The sequence below is a fragment of the Trachurus japonicus genome, chromosome 1 (assembly GCF_045865225.1).
Source record: "Trachurus japonicus isolate A0001 chromosome 1, Traja_1.0".
In the NCBI taxonomy this organism is placed as follows: Eukaryota; Metazoa; Chordata; class Actinopteri; order Carangiformes; family Carangidae; genus Trachurus; species Trachurus japonicus.
The window spans coordinates 11,318,329-11,343,904 of record NC_140907.1 but is presented as its reverse complement, the minus strand read 5'-3'; the positions used below and the strand labels follow the sequence as shown (position 1 = coordinate 11,343,904).

At 41.4% G+C, this 25,576-nt stretch overlaps 1 pseudogene; it reads left to right on the top strand.

Annotated features, from left to right (window-relative positions):
- The first annotated feature begins 1,151 nt into the window (after positions 1–1,151).
- Positions 1,152–24,711, top strand: LOC146991412 (perforin-1-like; annotated as a pseudogene).
- Positions 24,712–25,576: the final 865 nt, after the last annotated feature.

Sequence of the window (25,576 nt, the reverse complement as noted above, 5' to 3'; positions counted from 1 at the left end):
CCCCACTGCTATTTTGACAGTATATCTAAGCACTACAAGCTCAGTCATCAAATGTGACAGTCCCTCACCCACTGGGTATTTACTGTGGAGTACCTGTTATAAGTATTCCCTCCCCTTTGGACTTTATGGTTATACACCAGATCCCTGTGGATGTAATTACCACAGTTTTTTCTTTTAAATGCACAAAAACCCTTTCATTTCAGAAAAATGGAAAAATAATCTTAAACAGATGCAAGTGTAAAGCACATTTCTAAGTCACGTAATGATTTGTAGGACAGATGACATCGCCCAACAACTGCCTTGTAACTCATCTATTTAAATAACCCACATGACAACAATTCGTGATTGAAGATTAAAGCAGAAGTAAGCGATCCGGTCGTTTTGGCTAACTTCTTGTCAGCCGTGTGTCTAAAGGCATAAAGTGTGATGGTGAATTTGCAGCATTATGTCTGGACTGGTTAAACAGCTGTTAACGCTAACACTGGCCAAAGCAGATCTTTGTAGTACTGTAGCTTCTAAAACTGAGGTACTGTATATATAATCAGTTATGTGGTTATATTTCAGATGAATTTCTTTTATAAATTGTCTTGCCTGTGACATTATTGTTGTTTCTATTGAGTGGAGTGTGAAAACTCATTATGACAAAAACACCAAAATTCTTATATACATATGCGCTGAAATCATGATCACTTGCTTGAAAATGTGTTTTAACCAACGGACATTTATGGCTAACTTTACTAATCAGCTTAATGGAACTTTGGCACGGGAACCAGAACCCTCAACTATGGCACACTGACTTTACAACGTGTGAAAATCTACAGAAAAATAAACAGCATTCACCGGAATGTGTGTGTTTTTTTATGATGTTGAGATGTTGAGATGTGTTTGTGGCACATGGTCTCACATCGTAATAGTTAGAAGAGCATCCTATGATCATTACCAGGGTGTTGTTGGTGTGAACTGTCACTCTTACTGCAGAACCTCCGAACAAATAGTGAGATGTGAAAAAAAAATGCATTGGACATAATGGACATGCTGTTGACAACAAAAACAGTTAGAGACATGTGGAGTAAACATGACAATAATGATGAGCCCATAAAATGTTTACGTGTGTGGAAATAGTTGTATGAAAGATCATTTATTTTGTGGTCATGAGGTGTGGGAGCTTTGAGTCACATGCCGCCCCATGTTGAGACTCAGTCCTCAGCGCAGGCGGCCCCGGTTCGAGTCCCGCGTCGGACGGCCCTTTCCTGCGTGTCATTCCCCCACTCTCTGCCTCCCCATTTCCTGTCTTTCTCTCGACTGCGCTATCAATTAAAGGCAATAAAAGCCCAAAAAATATACTTAAAAAAAAAAAATCGTTGTAAAAAAGAAAAGAAAAATAATAATAATAGGAGAAATAAAATTGATAATGATATTACTTAATTTATGACATCCTATCAAAGTAATATAATGAATATTACATCAAACATATGATAAACATAACATAACATCATATATGATAGTGTTGTGATATTATGGTCACCATTACATAATGTGCGATAAAATGTTTTTATGACAATTCTAATAAAATAACCACATTTTTATATAGTGGTAAGTAGTGAGGCCAGACTATGTTTACCATTGTTGCATATGCAGCATATCATCACTGTAATTAACAGCCTCTCAAAAGGTCAATGCATCACTCCAAACAGTCAATCCTTGCCATGAAAAAATCAAAACAGGGCCGCTACCCCTTCTGTCATCATTCTGTCTACTGCAACCTCTATATGTATCATAGATATTTTTCTCATTGACATTAAAGGACCAGAGTGTAGGATCTTAGAAGGATCTGTTGTCAGGTATGGAATACAATATGCATTGGTTTATTATCACATGAGACTAATATGTTTTAGTTAGGGTAGAATGAGCCCTTCATGTATAGACATGAAGCAGTCTTCCTTGAGAGAGATGGGTGGGTAGTCAGTTAGTTGCAATATGCAACCTTACCACTTGATGCCACTAAATCCTCCACACTGATCTTTTAAATCTGAATTGATTAATTTACTTCTGTAACAACTGTCTTTAATTAACTGACTGCAATATATGATCCATGTTTCTACAGTTACAGATTGGCAGTCAATCCTCCAATGACTCATGAATTTGAATCAGCAGTCAACTCCCTCCCTTCCTATTCCAATAAAACCAAGCCATCATATGGACACATTCGGTACATATTTCACCACACAAGTGTTTCTGGGAGGGGAAACAAAGGCAGTCACAGTTATTAAGACCGGTGAGGTAACCATGAATGGTCTTACAGCAACAGAAGTCAGTGACTGCTTGTCAGTTGACGGTTTTGCACGTCCTGACAGTATTAAGTCAATGATGCAACACTGTGCAGCAATAAAGAAGAAGCTTGCCATCCCAAGTTTCAGTGATGCATTTAATGATGCATTTAATGAGTGTTACACAGAGGTCTTTGGTGGAAACATTACTGGAGCTGATATCCTCTTTCAAGGCCAATCAGATCCTTCTGTGTGTAAAAACTGGCTGAGATCAGTGAAAAGCACACCTGATGTGGTCCGATACAACTTGAAGCCCCTGCACACCATACTGCCAAATGGTCATCCTGCGCAGGCCGGACTCAAGAGAGAGGTGGAGAAGTACATCAAGAAAAATGCAGTGCTGAAGAAATGTTCAGAAACCTGTAAGATTGGGCATCGATCTGGCACAAGGGATCCTTGTGCTTGTGTCTGTAACAGTAATCAGAATATGAAATCAAACTGCTGTCCTGCTGCCAAAGGTCTCGCAACTCTAGAGGTATTTAAAGCAGAAGTAAGCGATCCGTTTTGGCTAACTCCCTGTCAGCAGATGGAGTTAGCAGTCACCGCCCTCGTCCCTACGTCACCACATTCACGCGCATCCCTTGGCTGCACACACAGAGAGGACCGCCCCTTTATGCCGTTCTCTCTCCTCATTGGATAAAGGTTGTAGGATACAAGGAAAGTTTTCTCCTCGGCTTACAGCAGAGCAGAGTGACTGACAGACCCGTGTTTCGGACCAAACGCTCTATATAAGTAATTGCTGTCAGAAGATATAACTATTTAAGACTTATATTAACACAAACATTCCGCCTACTTCTGCTTTAAGCTTTATGCACGCGGGGTCTCTCAGGTGATAGGTGGAGTAAGACGGTTCAGTGGAGGTCACATATGGTGATCAAATAAAACATGCCGCAACTAAATAACGACAATCCTACACGGCCAAAGACCTTTGAATTTGGTCCCATCAAAATTGAAGAGACAAGCAAACTCACGTTCAGTATTTATGATGAGGATACTTACTGGAATAGTGATCTGCTTGGTAGGTGCTCATTTGATCTGCGTAGTGGGACAGTGACAGACAGCTGCATGTTAGATCATGGTACCTTCTTCTTTTCCTACAAAGTGCAGTGTGCACCAAGTCTTGGTGGTCAACAGTGTCAGGACTACGTATCTTCCCCAATGAGTCCCTCTCTGTCCAAGGTCTTCTACACCAGAAACGGGGTCCTTGCTGGAGAGTCAGCATCTATATTTTACTTTTAAATTGTGACTCATCATTTTTCCTTTATTTCTGTGTGCAACAAAATATTCACATCTCTGAAAATCAAAGTTTTTATTCTTCTGTTTTTTTTTTCTCACGTTTGCTATTAAATCTATAAGTAAAGCATCAAATACAATGCTGGTGTTGGTTTGGTTTTATTATCTCACAATAATGTGTTCTTTTCTATTTTCTCTCGTCAATAAATCTCTTGCAACTGGAGCTGAGTGTGTGGCGTTCCTCTTTTCTTTTCTATTTTCTTAAAATAAGTTTCATATACATATACTGTACATTCACAGTGGAAAAATGAGAGGGTGACATATGAGTAAAAGAGGGCAAGGATAAAATGAAATAAAGGTGACAATATTTCCTTTTACATAAATTTACCCTCCCTCCACTTTAGTGTGCAATGTTTAAACGTATGATATAAAGCCCAAGCTTCCCTCTCAAAGCCCAAGCTTCCCTCTCTCAACAATCACTAGTCACATTATATTATTCATTAATTGCCCCTTATATGACATATTGCATTGAGGTCTGGGGAAACACATACAGAACAAATACAAATTCTATTTTTTTATTGCAAAAAAAGGCTATAAGAATAATCAGTAATAAACCTTTCCGTGAGCCAACCAACTCACTATTTAGTCGCCTGAACATTTTGAAATTCAGGGACTTAGTTGATTACATTACAATACAAACCATGTACAAAGCAAAAAATAAACTTCTTCCTCAATATATCCAGAATCTGTTTAAAATGAAGGATTCCAGTTATAACCTTAGAAGACCACTATTATTTGAGAAACCAAAGACTCGAACTACTGTAAAAAATCACTGTCTTTCTGTTAGAGGGGTTAACATCTGGAATAATTGTCCTGAAAATATTAAATTATGCTGTACTCTAGTCAGCTTTAAAAAACTTTATAAGAACAACATAATTTCTCGTTACAGTATGGAAAATTAAGTTAAATGATTTTGTACTATTGAGTTACGCGCTGTGTACAATTCTTTATTTTGTTGTGATCAGAAATTTAAGTGTACTGATTAATTTCAAATGTCTGTGATCTGATCCTATTGTATTAATGCGTATATATATATATATATATATATATATATATATTTTTTTTTATTTAATTTTTTAAGGTAAAAGGGGTAGGGGTATATAAGCTTTGGCTTCAACCTACACCCTTTCGGTTATATAAGCTTGATATACCGAAATAAATAAATTCATTCATTCATTCAATATAATATATAAATAACACATTGCACTCAGGGACCATACTCCCCCTTCATCACAACAGGTAACATACATGCTTTTACCTTTCTCCTTGTTCAAGTGATTGCCTGAGCAATAAACTATTTAATGAAATCCTTTTGTGACATTTGGGAAATACACTTGCAGAGTTAGAAGGAGATGTGCAATACTGTACATAAATATCTGTACGAAATACTTCCCAATCCTGTCCCTCTGATGAACTTGGCTGGTCTTTGCTGCCCGGCATTGAATAATTGAATAATAAGGTTCATTGCTTTTTTTCCCTTTAAAGTCATCTTTCGCCTTAATTCTGAAAGAGAGAGGGAGTAAGAGAGAGAGAGAAACAGAGAGAGGAAGAGAGAGGATGATGTGGTGCAAAAGGGCCAAATGTGTTTTTTAGTTGCATATGTTGTGAGATAAACAAAACGACACACTCCAAGGTGTCCTTGTGTGGAACATAACATACAGCTAAGTGGGGTCCAGCTGCACATATTTACATATGTATTTATACTATATAATATGCTGCAAACAAAAGCAGAAGCAGTGACATCAAAGTGTTGAGATCCACCCCTTTACTCTCACTTTCCTCTCGCCTGCAATCAAACAATGACCCCTTTACCAGCACCCGTTACTCACACTCAGCCCCTCTTCCAAAACAGGTCATCTTAGTTCTTCACTTGACAATCTCCTGCTGGCCTGGCTTATCCACACCCCATTCCTTTCTCCTTCCCTTACTCCTAGAAGAAAAGAGACAGAGACAAGGGGATTTGCCTCACGGTAGGTAGCTGTTTTATGTGAAGCATATGAGAAAGGAGAGAAGAAAGGAGAGAGGGTTTTTTTTTTTGGTGAGGCTTGGCAAAGAGAGCTAGAAGCCCACTTGAGGAGCAGTGGGTCTTAGAGCTGGATGATTTGTTTGGAGAAGCTGTCTCAAGCCAAAAGGAGGATTAGCTGCACACAGGTTCCCATGGAACCTAGGCGAGGTGGAGGAGGCTTTTAGAGGTTACCACACCCCAGCAGGATACATGCATGCATGAAAACATACATGCACAACAGTATGCACACATAACACACAAACAGCAACATGCATGCACAAGATGCACCTGTCCTCAAAGCATCTTTCATGGGTGCAGACGACAACAGTAGGTGGGTCTATGGCTGGTTTGCTCAGTAAGGTCCTGTGGTAATGGAGCATTTACAGTTTTTCTCGATTGCTAAGACACATTTCTCGAAAGCTTCTCTCATTTTCTCTAAACTGTGAACACAAACCCCAATTTTCAAGCTACATTCACAAAACCTCAGACTCTTCTTGCAAAACCAAACTTTCACCTCAAAACAGTTCAATCTGTGCCCAAAACTGAACTGTGTTGTCAAATCGTGCCCCGAGTCAATCAAAATTAAAAACACTACTGAGCAGCCACTAAACACTACATAGAAAAATAGAAAATACAACGCTCAGCACATGAAGCTGTAGAAATAAATGTTTATCGTTCACTGTAGGCTAAATGCATGTTGCAAAACAAAAAACCTGTGCATTTACACTGTAGCACTTCTCTCCTTCCCTTTCTTTCACCCTCCTCCTTCCCTCTCCACATCCATTTCCCATCCATCCATTTCATCCCTTTTCCTTCCTTCTTATTTTTTCTTCCCAGTTCATCCCTCCCTCCCTCCCTCCCTCATCCTTTCTTCCTTCACCCTGTCGTCTCTCATATTCTCCTCTTGCAAAACAAAAAACCTGTGCATTTAGCACTTGTACATAGTACTGTAAAAAAGAAAAAAGAAAAAAAGAAGTACAAAAACCAGAAATCTTGTGCATTTACACGTAGCACTTGTATAGTACAAAGACAAAAAGAAATCTTGTGCATTTAGCACTTGTATGCAGTAAGCCTACGTAAAAATAAAGTACAAAAAAATAGAAATGAGAAGTGCATAACTCAGCCACAGCGTAATTTCTCTGTACTGGATCAGGCCACAGGACTTCATCCTGAACTGGCTTACAGTATATGTGCCCTCACATCATTGGACATAAGTGTTATCAATTTTGAGTTGTTGTGTTCAACCGGTGAAACTTGTGCTTTACTTGTGTTTGACTTTTGCCACCTGTGCTCAGCATTTTGCAACACAGGTGCATCACAATGAAAATGTGTTGGTGAGATGTGTCTAAACAGGTGAAAAGTGCTGATGGTTTTGCCAAAAGAGTGACTGATTCAATCAGTGGGTTCAGGCAACTGAGAATTTGGTTCAGACAACAGGGTTTAGTGTTTTAGCAACTGAGAAAAACTGTAATTTGATCAATGATGCTTCCCACAGTGCAGACCCTAAACTCTCCACAAAATGACAGTACATGGTAGTAAATAGTAAGAGAGATTATCTCAACTGCACTGTTGAGTTTTTGCAGTGCTTTAGCCTGGTTCATCCTGCTTGTGAGGCCTATTGTGCCATTTGCTTCCTGGAATTACTCGTGAAGGCTTAGGATAAAATGCATTTTTGTTTCTACCTTTTGTTAATGAAAGGAGTTTGACATGTCACAGCACAGGTATTACAGTAATAATACAATAAATGATGGCTGAATTTAGCTGCCTCAGGTTCAGGGTCATGGCTTTGTCATGGTCACACAGTCACCTTGATCTGCCGATGTATCAACCAGCATGTCTAAAATCCTGAAAGATCTTTTTTCTCTACACTTCACACTAGGACTGTCTCATAAGTTTGTTAATTGATGGAAAATGAATCAACTAATTATTTACATTGTCTTTTTTTATTTTTTATTTCTCAAATCAGAATATTTGGTTGTTTTCTGCGTTTAATTCTGGGCTGTTGGTTTAAAACAGTCCAGTTGTTTAATGTTTTTACATAAATCAATGAATCACCTATAAAGAAATGGTAACCCTTAATATTATTTCACACACAACCATATCAACCTTAGATACTAGTGTCAATGTCAAAGTGACAGAAACCAAACAAGTTTCTCAGTCACTTCACTGGTTAACTAGAATGGCTGTTAGTAGTATGATAATTGTACTGGACACTAACTGATTACAATAAAGAAATATATTTTTTTAGTGCTATCATATTACAGTAATTTAGACATGGGCTATGTCTTGTGTGGCTGCTGCCATCTGCTGGATCAACCAAAGAACTGTAGATTGGTGAGTCAGAGTTTTCCCAAGTCCTTAATACCATGAATGAACCACAAACTTCTTGTGTTTTATCATGTAATTAAATAAATTAGTTTATTTGATATGGACAATGCAGGTTAACATAGTAACACTGATTAGCCTACAAACAAGTCAATGTGACCGATGCTCTGCATACAGAGATTATAGCTAATGCTAGTTTCCAACTCCCGTCACTAGTTTTTTAGTAGTAGGCTTTTAGTAGAAGAACGAAGGTAAGAAAAAAAAGACATCCAAATTACATAACAATACAATAAAATGTTAAAGATTAAATCTTAAAACTGAGTTGAAATTTACAACAAAAGTAAATATTTCTTAATATTTCTGTGTTATTTTTCTTCATCACAACCTTTACTGATTGTACTTTTTCTTTTTTACAGAATTTGAAAACCATTCAAGTTCTAATGTCTTGTGGAGTTTTTATTTCTTCTTCTTCTTCTATCCTCATATACAGTATATTAAGTTAACATCTGGTGACTGTGAAAACTCTTATAAATATGTGCCTGTGGTACTTGATAAACTAATCTAGGGCAAGTCATTAAATTAGAAAATGGTGAAATGTTCCCTCACCATTTTCCACTTGGTAAATTCAATTTGGTGAATTTTAAAACAAGTTCTGTCATGAGACTGTTCATCTTAAGGGAAGCCAATGTGAACAAGCAAACTTCAATAAGTGAAATTGCTGTGAAGAAAGGAATGGGACTCCTGTTGCACATAAACCCTCATATTCTTTAGTACTGCACATGTGGGTACATGACTATTACTAGTGTAGCTTGCATGTCCCATGCTGGTGGACCCCCATGGTGATATCGCCATTAAAGCAGCTGCCATGACTACTGCCCCTCCCACCATCGACTCACCCAGCTGCTGTGGCTGTCCACGGCAACCTGGGAAATTTCTGGTCCCTTTCATCTTCTCGTACCACCCCAGTGGAGGATGGAACAACTGGTAGCACTACTGTCAACACCTCCCTGTACATGCCACGGACAGCTCAGCTTAGCCTTGTGGCAAACATAGAGCAGATTAGCATGCCAGCAGTTCTCTCCCCAAACATCTCTGACAGCATTAGCGCATGCTAAGTCAAGGGCGTACGTCAGAGCCAGCTGTCAAGTGGAGGGAATTCCTAGTGCTTCGCTCAAGGTCGCTCCCACCATTCAAAGCAATGGTGCTCAGTCATGGCTCCCACGCTAGGTGTTAACTCGGTATCGCTAACAGTTTAGCTTGGATGTCCTGGCATGTTTGAAAGAGGGTCTTAACTGGTGCTTTACATTCACACAGCAGTGTGTGATCGTCACCTGTCACACAACACGGTGCTCCATGAGGAGGTCACAGAGGAGGCAACTGGCAGAGAGGAATAGCATCTCTGCACACCAACTGCTATTTAAGGAAAAATGGTAAAAGCTGATTGAACACAGTTTGAAACACAGATGACCTCAGTGTAACCCCTTAGTGATTAAGGCTGGCAGTGGTGTTCTGACATGTGTTTGTTATTGTTCAGCTGAAAATTAAATATTAAAGAATTGCAATAAATATTAGATATTAAAACCAACAATAACAGTTTTAAAAAAAAAACAAAAATATTGTTTCTAGCCAAAGCCTAAGCTTCTTTCTCTGTACCAGACTTAGAGCCATAAGATGTTTATTTATTAGCATACACTACAGTTCACTCTGAGTGATCCCTATACAGTGTCCTGGAGCAGGGATGAAAGTGTTACAGTCCGGGACTGCAGTCCCTAAAAGCTAGAAAAATATTCTTTGAATATAATTTTTCCATGGGATGAATTGTTGCAGCCATGTATTTTCTGTTTTACTATACTTTGTGCTTTATTTTAATTTACTTTACTTCCACATGCATGTGTGTGAAGCACCTCTGTCATGGGCCTCATCTGGATTTGATCTCCCCTCTATCTTTCTCCTCTAAAAATGTCCATTGTATTCTTGCATCAGCTGCAAACTTCTCCTGCACTTGAGCAAACACAACATTTCAATTTGCACAGTATTATAACTCAAGCTTTTTCAATGCACAAAGGTGACATTCATTACTGTGCATTGCAAGTCCAAACATAAAGCTTGTGCGGTAAACAGGGCCCGAAAAGAGTGGGCTGTTTTAGACAAATTCAACAATTCATGCTGATTTTAATTACAGCCAACAGAGCAGTGCATGCAACATTAAAGGCACAAAATACACAGGCTACATTTCAGACAAGTCGTCGTCTCCCTGTTTCCCTTCTTTATCACTCTTTCAGTCCTCCCACCCTCGGTTGCCCCCTCCTTCACTTTAATCCAGTGGCGGAATTTCACTTGACAAGTGATCAAAGACCAGTCGCACGATGCCAGGTGCGGCTGCAGCTTCAACCGTTGACAACCACCTAGCAATCCCCCCCTCCTTCCTTTTCTCTTCTCTGAAAAAAAAAAGACGAAACCTAAACAAAGCTGGGCGAACTGCTGGGTGTGTTTGAGTCTGTGAAAAACTGCCCCCCCCCCCCCCGACTCCATTATTTTTTTTTTTAAGACTTTATTATTTTTCTTTCCAGAAAGGGAAGTAGGAATGTTTTTTCTTTTCCTCCCTTCTTTTTGACGGTGATCTGTGTTACCAAGTCTGCCGTCCCCCTCAGTGCACTGTGTGGTGGCCGGTTTGAGGAGTTCTGTGACAGTAAATTACGGCACTCTTGAGACAGACGATCAGCAGGAGTTGGGGAACAGAGAGAAGATGCACGGCAGGGATTAGGCTTTATTAAGACTCAGCCACCACGGCTGGGCACAACAACACAGCATGCGGGTGTGTGTGAGTGAATATGTGAAGGATACGGCACAAAGTATCTTTCTCAACCTATAGGTGGTCCCCCAGTGAAGTAAGATACACATCAGCTCTAATAGGTACCTCATGTCTAAAAGTGTCGCTGTACTTGTTTAGAGAATGTCGCCACACTGTACTGTCATATACAGTGGTGGGTATATAAATATAGTATACGCCTGTGATGACTTGATGCTGTGCAGACTGGTATCAGTCAGGCTATCGTTTCTACAACATTTTTATTTATAGATTTGTCTCCTCCAATCACATTTCAGCACACATCACAATGAAACAAGCTGATAATGGCGATGAGACATTTGGAGAGTAGACTTTATTGACGGCAGGAGGAACTGACTTTGGGGCTGAGATGTAGGCAGGAAGCTGATCACCATGGGAAGCGGTGCAAAGGAATGAGATCCTTCCAATAACAGGAAACTTTCCCCGGCACCAAGACACCGGTGGTGAGGAATGGAGCTCAATGATGGGATGGTCTTTGTGAGAGGGAAGAGTAAATGACAACTGAGTGACAAGAGACAGCTTACATGTGATTCGCTAAAGGTAAGCGTGTCAGGCTGTGATTGGAGAGTGAACTGATGAAGTGTAGTGATAGCACGGAGACGCAGCTTAAGGACAGGGGCGGACTGGGACAATGATTCAGGCTGTGAATTTGATACCATACCAGGTCACCACCATCTGATTCACGCAAACCACCAATACTGTGTTAGGTTGGGCGTCTATTGATGTTTGAGTGCAAAATACTTTCACTTTGTTGACACGTGGACTGAATAACATGCGCCCACACACACATACTTTTCCCTACAAAATAAAAGTTTCTGTTGTGATGAAATAGGCCTAATATGTACTCAAATCACATAAACTAGAATTATGTTGACTGCATTATGCAGGTGAACACGACTTATATTCTATTTCAGGTCAATAAAATAGGTTACACCACCATCCACCTAAACTTGAGGCCAATCCTATTTTTAATGTAACTGGTACCAGAGCAGTTATACATTTGACCACTGTGTGCATCTGGTAGAAGAGGTAGGCTATCCAGTTTACAAAATACAAAAAATGGGACAATAGTAATCTACATGCATGTGAATATTGAGCTTATGGCTAAGTATGAGCCCTCAGAAGCTCTCAGAATGAGAGAAGAAGAGGTACGTCTGTCTTTTCCCAATTGTTTCTGCTCAGTCTGTGGTCCTGACTCTTGGCAATCATTCGCCAAGCGGACCAGGCCGGGAGCCTGGCCACCGGGAAATGTCCCAGTGCTCCTGATGGCCAGTGACTGCTCAGATGACTGAACTTCTCTGAAATCTGGTTGCAGTAGGCTACAGAAGTTGTGAAGTGACATGGCCATGTGTCAGCTGCAGATCAGATGGGCTCATTACACTTGGGAAAAGCAACAAGGCTTTGGGAGTTGCCCCTTGCCCTATGTTGAAATAAATTTGCATACAGCTTCATATCAAACCTGTGTATTGTTCACATGCGTGGATATAGTGGGCGTGAGAGCAAGTGAAGCACTGTCGACCTCCAGCTGTCGTCGTAACCCCCCACCCCCCCAATAAAACTCTTTAACACACCCACATCAAGCACAACCATATCCAGCCCCCATGTGCTTTCCCATGCTAAAACTATCTTCTCTCTGCTGTGTCCAGCTGGAAGCACAGAACTAGTCCAAACGCACACATCCATGTATAAAGCCACAAGCTGAAGGAAGTTCAGTAGGTAGAGATCACTTGATATTAATAATGGGTCTGGAAAGAAACTAAAACGAGTAGCCTATCAATTAAGAAATCTTCCACAGTCATTAGTCCATCTTCACATGAACTCACCTTGCCAAGTAGCTGATGTTCACACAGACTGACAGTTGTCACCTACAGTATGTCAAGTAGGTGTCCAGACTTTATTAAGGCTGCTGCTGCTTCTTGAACTGAGGTCAGCTGAAGTCCATGGTCGGTAGAAGTTTGACTGTCAACTTTAACCCACAGTGACACACACTTGCAGTTGTGTAGACAGTGATGTCACATGCTGTTACCCCCATTCATGTCATTTAGGAAGTTATCACTCATATCAGTATACAGTAGGCCCTACAGCCATCTTATGGAATGCTGATGATGCACATGTTAACTATGGAATTGTTTTGCTATTGCCACATAGCCAGTGTTAGCATTAACAGCTGTTAACTTAGCTGTCGAAACAGCTACTTGTTGAGGTCAGAGTGGACTCTACAGTGACTCAGAATTGGAAAGTGATTAGACAGGTCAGCTGGGCTGGGGCTAGCTATTAGCATATTAACCTGAGGACAGAAGCTCTTGGTTAGTAAAGTAAACAGCTGTTCATACTAGCATTAACCATGTAGCAAGCAGTGATTCTTTACTCAGATGCATGTCACTGCTGTTGGCTACAATAATGAAGCCTGTCCATGGCAGGCCGGGGTGAATTTCCGCATGTTGGCACTGTTGTTGTTTTGTGGGCCGAAGCTAAAATTAGTTTACTGTTTATGACATCACACTGTCACATCTGTCCACCCCAGTTCTGCACCCTTACTTTCCTTGTTACATGAAGTTCAAACCACTTCCTGCGTTGACACTGGGTGTTGGCAGTGGGTGTTGTGCAGTGTCATCTGATATACACATGCAGCATGTAGGGTAACCACAATACAGACATGACTGTGACCCTCTGAGCTTTAAGTGTAACTTTGGCTGTGATTGACAACTTAATGGACACCAGCTATGCCGTTTGACCTGGTAAGAACTTTTATCTCGACGGTTGGAAGGGACATAAAAAATAATTTTCAAATGTTGTTTGACCCAGGAGCTCAAAGCAGCTGAAGGAGACATGTGCCACAAATGAAAGAAAGGGTCACGACAACCAGTTTAAAGCAAAAGGAAAAAGTGGCACACAAGGACTGAGGATGTTGTTGTCCTTTTGAGAAATCACTTGTTTTTCTCTTTGAAGAATTGGCTATGTGAGTAAACCTGACAGAAAATTACCTGACTAAAAGAATATAACTCCAACACGCTGAGCAACTGAAACAGAGATGATCACATTAAAGAGAATCAAGCAAAAATATTCAGCCAATTCCTTTCAAGTTGATATGAAAATGGATTGTTGCGAAAAAGAAAGAAGGGGGCCAAAGAAGTCTTTTCTGGCTGTTAAATTGGATGTGCATATGACAAATTTCAAAGGCTGTCAAAATAAAAAAAAAAACTGGGGGGGAGAAGAAGAAAGGGTTGGAAAAAATACATTTACATCATAAATGCACAGGTTCTCTTTCAATGGGCCTCTTCAAAACTCTGTCAGGCTTTTAATGGTAGGCAAGTTCAAAGTGGCACTAGACTCCCACTGCTTCCAGAGATAGAAGTAGAACAGTGTGTGTGTGTGTGTGCGTGCGCGCGTGTCAGCATGTGGTCACACACACGCAGTCGCATGTGAACTAATACTTCTTTCCTCCTGTCCCAGGTCCTCACACCAACACCACCCCCCCACACACACACACACCTGCTTCACTATTTCTCCATACTTGTCCTATCGTGTGTGTTGTGCATGTGTGCAAGTGTATCTGAGGTGATAGTAGAGACTTTGTTAACGTCAGTTTTTACTTTCTCTTCCTTTTACCCCCCTCCTTCTTCCACTATGTCTGCCGCTCTCTGCTCCATCCACTGATGATTCCTCTGCTCTTGTGTCTCACCTGCTCCCCTCTTCCTCCCAGTTTGTCCAGCACTGTTGGTGGTTGGAATTGCTAGAAATGGTGTCTTGGGGAACGTCGCTGCAAACATTCTGCAAAGTGCTCCGGATCTCAGCGGCAGCCGGCACCAGCCAACCCGCCATGCCCCACGGTGATATCCCTGCATCAAAGCCACAAATCTTCCCCTTTTTCTTTGCCTCCCTCCCCTTTTCTCTGTCTCTTTTTCCACGGTGGCACTTCCAGCGGCTCCGAATGTTTAAACTTCATATATCAGCCTCATTATGGAGCCTCAAAGCCTTCCATCGATTCTAAAGGCGCTCATTTGAATTTTTAATCACACGTATGTACGAGTGCTGTGCTCAGCAACTATCCGACGCAAGCGCGCGCACACACACACACACACATACACACACACCCACTAATCTCCGCTCCTTCAGCTCTTTCAAAGCGCTCTGCCTCTGAAGTTTTGGAGTTCAAACTTCCACTTAGAAAAAGTCTCAGTTAATATTGCTCCAATGAGTTTGAATTTGGAGTGATGAGCGGCGGGCTCACAGTTCGGGCTCCACTGTGAGCACAGTGGCATTGCTTGTGGGCGGCCGGGTGCTTGACTGGAGTTAACAGTAGCATTTGATTGCCTAGCCGAGGTGTCACTTTAGTGTTACTGTTCTCTTTGATGTCAAATATGTAGTTTGAGCGTAGAAAATATTATATATAAAATATACAGTTGTACATCACTCAATCCCCTTGGTGGATATACAGTAGTGTAGCTATGTAGGGCCTACTCACGCTCAGTTACCATGTGCATACAAAGTCCTGGCTAAGCTACAGAGAGACTTTGTCACTCAAGCAATAACAGGGAGAGGGAGAAAGAATCCTTTAGATCTTCCTGCAAGAAGTACACCTTTGAATCTGAATTTCCTTGCAGAAAAAAGTGCTTTGAAAATCTAATGCATAAACATTATCTTCTTTCCCCCCCACCCTTCTACTTCTTGCTCCCTACATTCCCTCCCCTCACCTAAAGCGCACCAGCTTCTGAGCGACTTTGGAAGAACTTCCCTTTTTTAGAGTCCTCAGTAACTTAAATAAGAGGCGGTCGGGGATTTGGATATTGTTATGTCTCATCAAAGGCAGAGATCTTCAGCTATCCTCCCTTGCCTGTTCTCTCGCTGTCTGTCAACGCCCAGTCTTCAAGAAAGATGCTTCTCCTCAAGCCTGATGTACCGTAATTTGATATATCCCCCACTCCATCTTCCCGACTCTGTTTTTTTTTTTTTTTTTGAAAAAATCTTTGTTGGGGCACAAGCTAGCTCTGGGGAGTGCAGGGGAAGATGTTACTGGCTCTGTCAATTAGTTTTCTGTTTTATAGTGTATTAAACATAATAACCAATGAAAAAGGTTGCCCCTGGTTACTTCAGTACTGAAGCTGCAGCTTATTTATATTAAAATACATCCATGCCACCTGTTTTCTTCAGGACACAATGACACTATTGTTCAGAGGTGGAATGTATGGCGTTTTTTTTGTAAGATTTAAAACGTTCAAGACCAAACGTTTTGCAAAATGTCTGAATTTTGCTTGCAGAATCGGGTGTGACACCTTGAGAACAGGCAGAGAAGAGACTGCTGCTGCTGCTGTGGCCCTGCACTCAAATCACCTCTCAGGTAACATGAAAGCATTACCGTGTGCTCTCTGAAAACTCTGCACGATCTTCAACCTGGTCAAAAGATATTTTTTAATGTGTCTTTGCGATTGACAGCCACTTGCTGCTATCTCCGCTGTTTACCTTCACACAGCGGGCAGCAGACGGTTAAGTGTGAGCCTTCCTGCTGTTGTCAGTGTTGGCTTCACTGCCTCTCGCAGTCCGGAGCATCATCAGAGCGCCCAAGTTCAATGGATCATAATGAAAAGCTTCATGGTAGCGCATAATCAAACAGAGATTCCATTTATTGGAACCCATGCAGTGACTCCATCTCATTCGCTTATAGGCACTGAGTTTGATTTAGTGAATGCTACCCATATGTTATTCACATCCCTCTAACCCCCCCTTCACATGCTCTTTTTCTCCTTTGCACAAAACCGCTCACACCCCCCCCAACACACAACTCCCCACTCACCCACACCCCACCCCACCCCACTCCCCTGCACCTGCTGCTGTGAACAGCAGGATCCCAGTGTGTGTTTCTGTTCATCCCTCGCTTTTCTCCCTGCTCCCACCACTCCATCCCTCCATCCCTTTCTTTCATGTGTGCTCTGCTGTCAAGCCCAGCTGGATCAGGCCTGCCAGTCTAGTCACATGCATTCTTTGTTGGTGTGGAAACAGGCTGTGATAAACCACTGATGGTAAACTGGCAAAACGTCTTTTGCAAGACCCTCTATGTAAGACAGGAGTGTGTATGTTAAAATGTGGTTGAAAAAGTGGATAGTGACTTTAGTGGTTACATTTTTGTTATTATGCTGCACTTGTGCAGTTCGCCTAGTATGGTGCATGGAGTGGTCTTCATAGAGAAGAAATATGTTGTTATTTGGTCTCATGATATCACAGTGTCCATATTTTGGATTTGTTGAGTCACAGCACTAACATAAGTAAGTAAGTAAGATGTTGATGCAGAAAAACTCTGCCTAGACTTTTATCGATCTCACCTAAAAACAGTGGGTTGGTTTTGACAAGGAAGAACAACATTGACCATTTGACATTTGTTTGTCGGTCTTTGCATCAGTTTACACTATCATGATTTAACAATAATGATTTAAGTCTTCAGCAGTGGGCGACCTCTTATCTGTGTTGCATCTTTTCCATTACTGAAGGCAGCGTGCTAACCAGTTAGCCCCAAACCATATTTGAAACCCATAGTGTCAGTCACCACCACAAACTTCCAGGAAGATTCCTTTTTGCCAGTTACAAAAAATTGGAACCAGCAAAAAGGAGCTTTGCTGTTAAGTGTAAAACATGCCACCATTTATCAATGACTTTGTTTAGGTCATTCATAACTGTTAAAGGGGAGCCTTATTGCCAGTTTTAAATAATCGTAGAACTAATGATGGGTTTTACACTTCACAATAAGGCCCTGTGTTGTGATACATAGAAACTCATCAGTAGGATTAACAGTGGTAGAGTTAATATTAACTTGATATTGCCAAATATAGTGAGTCTGCATCAGTATATGAAAAGTATTCAAACTTTTTTGCAAATGTTTTTATTCATGATTTATAATTTTAATTCATGACCAAATTATAAACCATCTCTAAGTCCTTCATAAGACTGGTCTTATTGTAAAGTGGTACCAATAGGAGGGCTCTGAAACTACTGGAAAAGTGTTGGTTTTGATGTGATCGGACATCACACAAGACTACTACACACAAACTGATGACAGTTCATTGATAAGCATTGATCAAGTGATGAACCTAACACCTTGAAAAGCATCTTCTTACCTCATGCTTGTGCCATCAGCCTCTCCTCTACCTGACAGAGGTCAGCTCCCTCTTAAATACACAGGTCTTTTTATGTATCCATCAAGAAGAACATGCACACTGACACACACACATGGAAACAAACACACTCGCTCTTCTTCAAACCCCAACTTCATCCTAATTCCTCACAAAACATCCAGCACTGTCTTGATGTTTCATTTACATATGCAAAAAAAGAGGAAGCAAAAAAAAAAAAATCAAAGATGAACACTTCAACAATCAGCTATCACTCAATTAGCGCTTGAAAATTTCTCTCTCATGCACTCCAGAAGGCACGCGTGGAGGGTGTTGAGGAGAGGCGGCAGAGTCTTTGAAAAATCATACTTTTCCCTTTATCTCTTCATCTCATAGCAAAACAATTTCTTCCTATTATCCTCACAGCAGGGGATCCACTGTCCTGCAAAGGTGTACCGTAACGCTTTACAGGCAGAGAGGAGAAGACTCTTTTATTCTTTGCACCTTGTACCCCGGATACATTAAACAGAATCAAAGAGGACATTTACATACCATTTGCGTTTCATGTTTGAGGAGTTGAGACGGAAACAGCATTCATCCTGTGAGAAAGTAGAGACGTTTTGACTTTCTGAACTTTTGCAGAAAAAGAGGGGATGATTGAAGGATGGCGAGAGAGGGAGGGGGAGGAGGGGTGAAATTACTCTGAAAGTTTTTCAATGCAATTTTTCTTTTGTCATCTTGTCACCACGTCTCCTCCTTCTCATCCAACTTTACAGTGAACATGTCATAAATTAGTCACAAAAGCCTTTGAATGAGATTCCCTCTCCCCCTCCTGTAATCACTGTCTGTAATCCAGCAGCACGAAACATTGTTCATGTCTGGAGCACTTCATCATACTTGTCAAGGCACATGAGCCATTACTGTTGCCTTACTAATGTATGAGATGATCTTAAATGCTACAAAACAACATCAACATGTTGAATTGATCACTTTTTGTTTCATTTCTTCCTCTCTGCATCGCCTCACAGGCTGTCTTTGAGTTAAATGTGCGTGTACACTTCATTATCATGAACTATATTTCAGGCTTAGTTCATGAAGCAATCTCTGACTCATCTTTTCTGATATGATCAGTCCCTTTTCCTTGTTGTTGCCCCATGCTCTCTGTGTTGGTATAAAGGCAACACAGGACTTAAGTCCCACATTTAGCATTTTGGAATAAGACATTTGTATACGTGGTGCCAAAATATTTGCATCATGAAGAGATGAATCAGCACAGTGACTCTGTGAAGTTAAATTTTTAAGTTTCATTATAACACCTCTGATTTCTATCTTATTTTCTATCTCATATGTCAGTTAAAGGGACAACGAGGAGTTTCTATTCGGTTATAAAAAAGTCTCACGTTAATGTGGATGAATCTCCGCTACCCACACTTGTTAATGGGCCCATTTTCGATAAATATATCGTTCTGTCTCTATCGTTATTTTGTTATTATTAGTGGTGGCGGAAATGCTGGTCGAGCCGACCAGCGTTTCCTTCGTGGCGAGTCATGAGAATAACGCAGCCGAATCGCCGTTTATGGTCAGAACTACGACGGTATGTGAACCTCTTTGAACCTCTGACTTTAATTATTGATGAATGAAAACATGAGTCTGTCTTGCGCCCGGTCAAAGAAATGTACGGTGCGCGCGGAGGCTCATAAATGTAGTATGAAAACGCTTCGCTTTTCCAAAACTCCTCGTTGTCCCTTTAAATTGTTTTAACCTAGAAATTTAAATAATATATCCTACACACTGCTCTTGAAATTGATCAATTCTATTATTATTAGATTTCAGTTTTGTAACCTTTAGAAGCACTCAAAAAGATCATGCTCCACTCCTCTGTGGGATAGTTGGTGTGCAACATCACCACATAGTCAAGTTTACATGCAAGACTGATATTCCAGATCAGGCTGCCTCCGAGTGAAATACCCAAGACAGCTAATGACAGTGAGATGACCTGGAAGCGTCGCCATTGTGTACCGTTGTGTACTTTGCACTGTTAGGCGTACAAGCCACGCCGGTGTCGTCTGCCAGGATTTCACTCATTGTTTCTCTTTTTTGTTCTGTTTTGTTGCTTCACAAAAGAGCTCACACCAGGACAGCCAGCTGAGGACGCTGATCATCCCCGTATTTGTTTTTCTTCTCAAGTCAAGTTTGAATGCGCAAGTTTCTGCAAGATAGTGTGCACGGGGAATCACTACTGTAAAATGGTTATTACAATCAGCAGGTATGTGTCTCACATTCTGGCTGCATTGTCTAGTATGTGTGTTTTTGAACATTCAGAATTGAAAAATATCAAGTGTGTATCCAGCCAAAGACCAATTTTGAAAAAAATAAAAAATAAAAATCCCATGTGAAAATATTGCTTTGTTTTCTGTAATGCAGTATAAATTACAACTTATAAATGAATCAAACCACATCTGAAACACATGAATGTTTCTGAGGGTTGATTACAAGTTTTGAAATATAACTTCATGACATTTCATCCCTCACTGGCTTCCAACCCACTAGAACACTGCCACTGTCTGGATTAGTCTTGAAGAGAAGAGAGTCAGGTATTAGGGCTGTGACGGTCTCCACACACATGGCTAGTGTGAGAGTCACTGGAGGACAATAGCTCTCCCTGGTTCTATTTTGTTTTTTTATTTCTATACAATTACACATCAAAATCACACATGATTATTATCCTTTGTTTCGTCTTTCACAGTCACACTATTACTTATTCACTTTTATCCGATTTGATGGTTTCAATTTAAACATTGAAATGTATTCACATGATATTTTACGCATGGTGTCTGTTTCATCTAAGGAGTTGATCTCCACTTCATTCATTCATCCATTCATTCGATTATGCTTAGGTTTTGATCTTATGATCAGTAAGAGGGGATTGTAAGCAAGAATTTGAGATGTTCCTTAAGAAACCACATGAGGTCAAAAGTAAAAACTCTTCACATAGATATCCGGCTAGAAGACAGTTATCTGTCCCTGAACTCCCTCTGAGGCTCATGCCAAGGCCACGTTACCTCCCTTTACGTCCTAAATCTCAGTGTTTGTCATCAACTAGACACAGCTGTGGAACTCTACTGATAGTTGGAGCCATGTAAGAGAGACAAACAATAAGTACCTTCACAGCACCGGAAGTGTTGTTTGTTTCATATAAGAGTTGGGGTTGGGGGACTGGCTTCTCAGAATTGAAGTGACATCATGCACACTTGTTGTATCGATGACTATTCTGTTCTCCTTGGCCAAGCTCAATAAACATCTTCAGCATACAGTAAGACATCCAGTGGTCTGTAGTACTCAACATGTATTTCACCTACAGTACAAAAGCCCACATCTGCAAACTGACAGTTTTGTTTTTATTCAAGACTGGTTTTTCATCATGGTTCAAGATGGAATCCGTACAACAGATAGACCACCAGAGTGAGGCAGGTCTTGCTCAGCATTTATGCGGAAGATGATAGCTTGTGGGATTTAGAACTGGCGACCCAAAATGAAAAGGTGTAAGCCAAAATATCAATGAAATATCAAAGGTGCAGTATATTGACCTCCATTGCTTTCATCAGTCTGATTTGTATAGCTGCCCAGGTCTTAAGGCAGCAGTGGAAACACAGATGACAATCGGCCACAATAATCTTTTAGTTCCTAAAGAAAAGCACTAGAACAAGGTATTTTTTTTAGATGAAATGCAGCTGTAGTGGAGAATGGGCAAGCTCACAAATGGCACCCTTCCATCCATCTGAAGGAATTTAGCATAGATTAGCCTGTAGCCTGTTAGAAGCTGGTACAGCCAAAGATTTAAGTGGTAATTAAAAACTCATACATCTGACAAAATGACAAAACTTATTTTGCTGAGAATGTCAGTGATGTAACACTCTGCGTTTTCATTTTTTCATATTCTTCTGCAAAAACCCCAAACACTCAGTCTACTGAACCTACCAGACCAGTAGACAATGTGTGAACTTCATCATGTTGAGATGTCGTTTTATGTATCCCATCATGCACACGGTAACCTTGACTCCTCTGTCACACTTCTACCCACATTAGTTTTTATTCAACTTTCAGATCATCTTTGCACCCGCCCCCCGCCCCCACCACCATAACACACACTTCTAGTATTTAGCCCCTGTGTCCCCCGTCCACGCTCCTCTCTCCTTCCACCCCCACCCCCCTCCATGTTCCTGCACCTTCTTATCTCTCTCTCCCTCCCTCCCTCCCTTGCCCCCACCTCCCCAGGTTTAATGAAGTCTGCTCTTGTGTAATCTTCCTGCGATCAGGCCCTCTCACCTCCCCTCTGTGACTCAGGTGTGTCCTCCAACAGAGAGCCATTGTTCTCCGGATCCTCCGCTGAAGTCTGCCTGGCACAAGCACACACCTGCAAACAACAATGATACCTTTATTCAACTTACACACACACACACACCTGAACTCTCACACAACACATGCAGAGGAGCACACAACAACTGAATACAGAGAGTTTGAAATCACCTTTAGTTATATTTTGTGGACGAATGAAAAAAAAAAGAAAGAAAAGAAAAAGTAGGTGGTTGAGGGAGGAAGAGAAGGGGAGTGAGGTGAGGGGAAATGGCACAGATAACATGGCCAGGTTGTTGTTTGCAGAAGCCGGTGTCATATTTGATTACATTGGACAGAGACAGAGATCAGCTGGGTTGGTGCAGAGAGGAGGAGGGTTGGGGGTGGGGGTGGGGGGGGTGGTAGGCTACACTGTGGAGCTATGACAGCACTGGCAACACACACTTCATGTTTAGTACGTATCAGTGACAGACTCATAACTCTATTTGCATTCCCTGGCTCATAGTTTGGTTTTGTGTGCTCTCAGGCGACGTGTCTCAAAAATCAAAGGTGATCTTTGCTGCACAAAAGCAAGACTGGGGGGATTTCCAATACACCTGCTGCAGTTTATGTTTAGGGAAATAGCCAACTAATCCTCTTTTTCCTGTGTCTGCCACTGAAACCTGAAGTCACTTTGTACCTTATAGCAGCAAGGGGGAAGACATGATTATAGGGGAAAGAAGAGAGGGGATAGAATGAAGGGAATGGGGGGAAAAAGAGTCGAAAAGCAAAAAAAAAAAGGGGGCAGAGGACAGGGAGCAGAGACAAGATAAAGGGGAAGATAAGGGGTAATTGAAGGAGAGAAAGGAGAGCAAAGGACGAAGCTCTGACTGTCTCATTGCTGAGATGTCACAACGGCATCACCTGTTAACGGGTGCAGGCCTGCAGGCAGGCTTTTTAAGGTCTCAGATATCAGTGTGTGGATATGTGTGTGTGTGTGTGTGTGTGTGTGTGTGTGTGTGGATATGTGAGAGAGAGAGAGAGAGAGCGGAGAGGGGGAGAGAGAGAGAGAAAGACAAAGTTAGCCCTCTCTATGATAGAATTTCACTTCACCGGCGTACACACACCCTCTCCTTGCCGGAGGATGATTCTCAGTCACCAAGCAGAATGTCTCCACCCATCCCTGAGGTCAGGTGGTGAGTGTGCGAGGTCTGCCTCACTGCAAACACACACTGTTTTCATGTCAGACATACCAGGTGAGTGGGCCATTTTTGCAAATAATGTAAATAACATGTATATCATAGTTAGAGCCTTGATTATTTCCCCCTGATTCTCAATACCTTAAAAAACAGCTGTATACAACTTCATAATAATTTGTGTGTGAAATTAATATTCCGTTTTTTTTATTTTCCCCTCTATATTTGGTCATATATATATATAAAATATATATATTTTTTACATTCATATCACACCACCACAGCAGGCATATTCTTAAAGCTCAGGTTGTTTTGTAAAAAAAAAAAAAAAAAATTGATTGCACCTCACAGGGTTGAGGGTTTATAAGAATTCATACACAAAGAGACCACGCGAGAGGAAAACAGAAGTCCATCCCATAGACTCCAGAGGGTTAAAGACTGGATGAGGCGGGCCCCCACACAGACCTTTGCCTTGGGCCCCCAAATTGCTAAATCCGGCTCTGGCGAGGTGCGCGAGATGTATCTTTCAAATTAAAGCTGCACTGATGATCACATATTTACAATAACAGCCTTGACATCAGGCATAAGACGAGGCAAGAGAACAATCTCATGACACCGTTACCATGTATACACAGCATGTGGCACTGGGAAGCTACGGTACACACCAGTGTCACCCGCGTCTACGGTGGGGGGGACGACTGGGGTGAAATTAGGAGAGGAGCTTTTTAAAACAAGTTCACAACCTCAGCTTTCCAGTTCCAGTTGTTTTGCCTGAACTCTAATTTGCAGTGGGAAGACTGTAAAGTTGTGAAGTATTTTGAGAATAATCTAAGTGGGTTATATGCCTCTCTGACGTTGGAACATGGGGAAAAGGGGTGGGATATGAGTGAAGAGGAGGGGTGTAGGTGGGGAGGGGGGTTGCAGGGGGTATAGGGGGCCTTTTGTAATTTTACATGTGACAGGAGCGAAGCGAGGGATGGAAATAGAACAATGGAAGAAATGCTGAGCTTCTGAGGAGGCTCTCAAAGACTTCCAACTCAGAGGCTGATAAAAGCCCTTCTACTTCATATCCCAGCACCCCCTCTTCTGTCTCTCAAACACACACACACACACGTACACACACACACACACCCATACACGCAGCTCTCTGAAGAGAATATCTTCAAGCTTTGTGCGCGTGCAGCTGAGCGACAGATCGCCAGGGTGTGACAACGATGATGGTTTCAAGCTGAGGAAGCGTCTTGAAACAGAGTCACGGCAGTGTCACATCCTGAGCGTGGTGTGATGAAAGCAGAGTAAACATGGTAAACATGCCAGGAAATTTTGGTCAAAACTCAGGGAAAGTGAGCGATACAATAGGAGGATACAAGTTTCCACACTTGGGCTGACAGTGGACTAACTGTAGACGCTGTCTGTGGATGCACAGACGACAAACAGGTGTGGTCTGTTTGGATTGTGATGAGCCGTGTGAGACAAAACAGCTGTAGTTAGGGCTGAACTAAAAACTCTATGACTCTGCTCACAGGTGTGGATGTGAGTGTGTGTGCATTGCTGATAGGCTGCTGACCTGTCCAGGGTGTCCCCCACCCTCGCACCTGTTTCAGCTGAAGTTTCATAAGGAAATATGTATGCTGCTGCTTATGTCTGTGCTTTTTTGCTGCTTCTTTAATGTCTACTACTGTCGCTTCATATGCATTCCCTTTGTCTACATTACCGTCTTGTGGCATGCTTATTGTCGCATGATTACTGTGTTGTTTGTCTGCTTTAGTTGCATTCCTTTTGGAAGCAAGTCTTAATGCATCTGCTGTGCTCTTCTGCTGCATGCTACGTGCTTTTATGTGCTACACAAATTATGATATGTTTATTTGTTCTATGCCTAATGTGTTTCTACATATATTTTAAAGGGACAACGAGGAGTTTGTATTTGGTTATAAAAAAAAGTCTCATTACTGTAATGTAGATGAATCTATGTTACCCACACTTGTTAATAGGTCCATTTTCGATAAATATATTGTTTTGTCTTTATAGTAGTTTTGTTATTATTATTTAGTGGTCGACTCGCCCAGCGTTTCCTACTACCCGCTGCCCGGCGGGTCATGGGAATAACGCCGCCGAATTACCATTTATGGTCGGAACTACGACGGCATCTG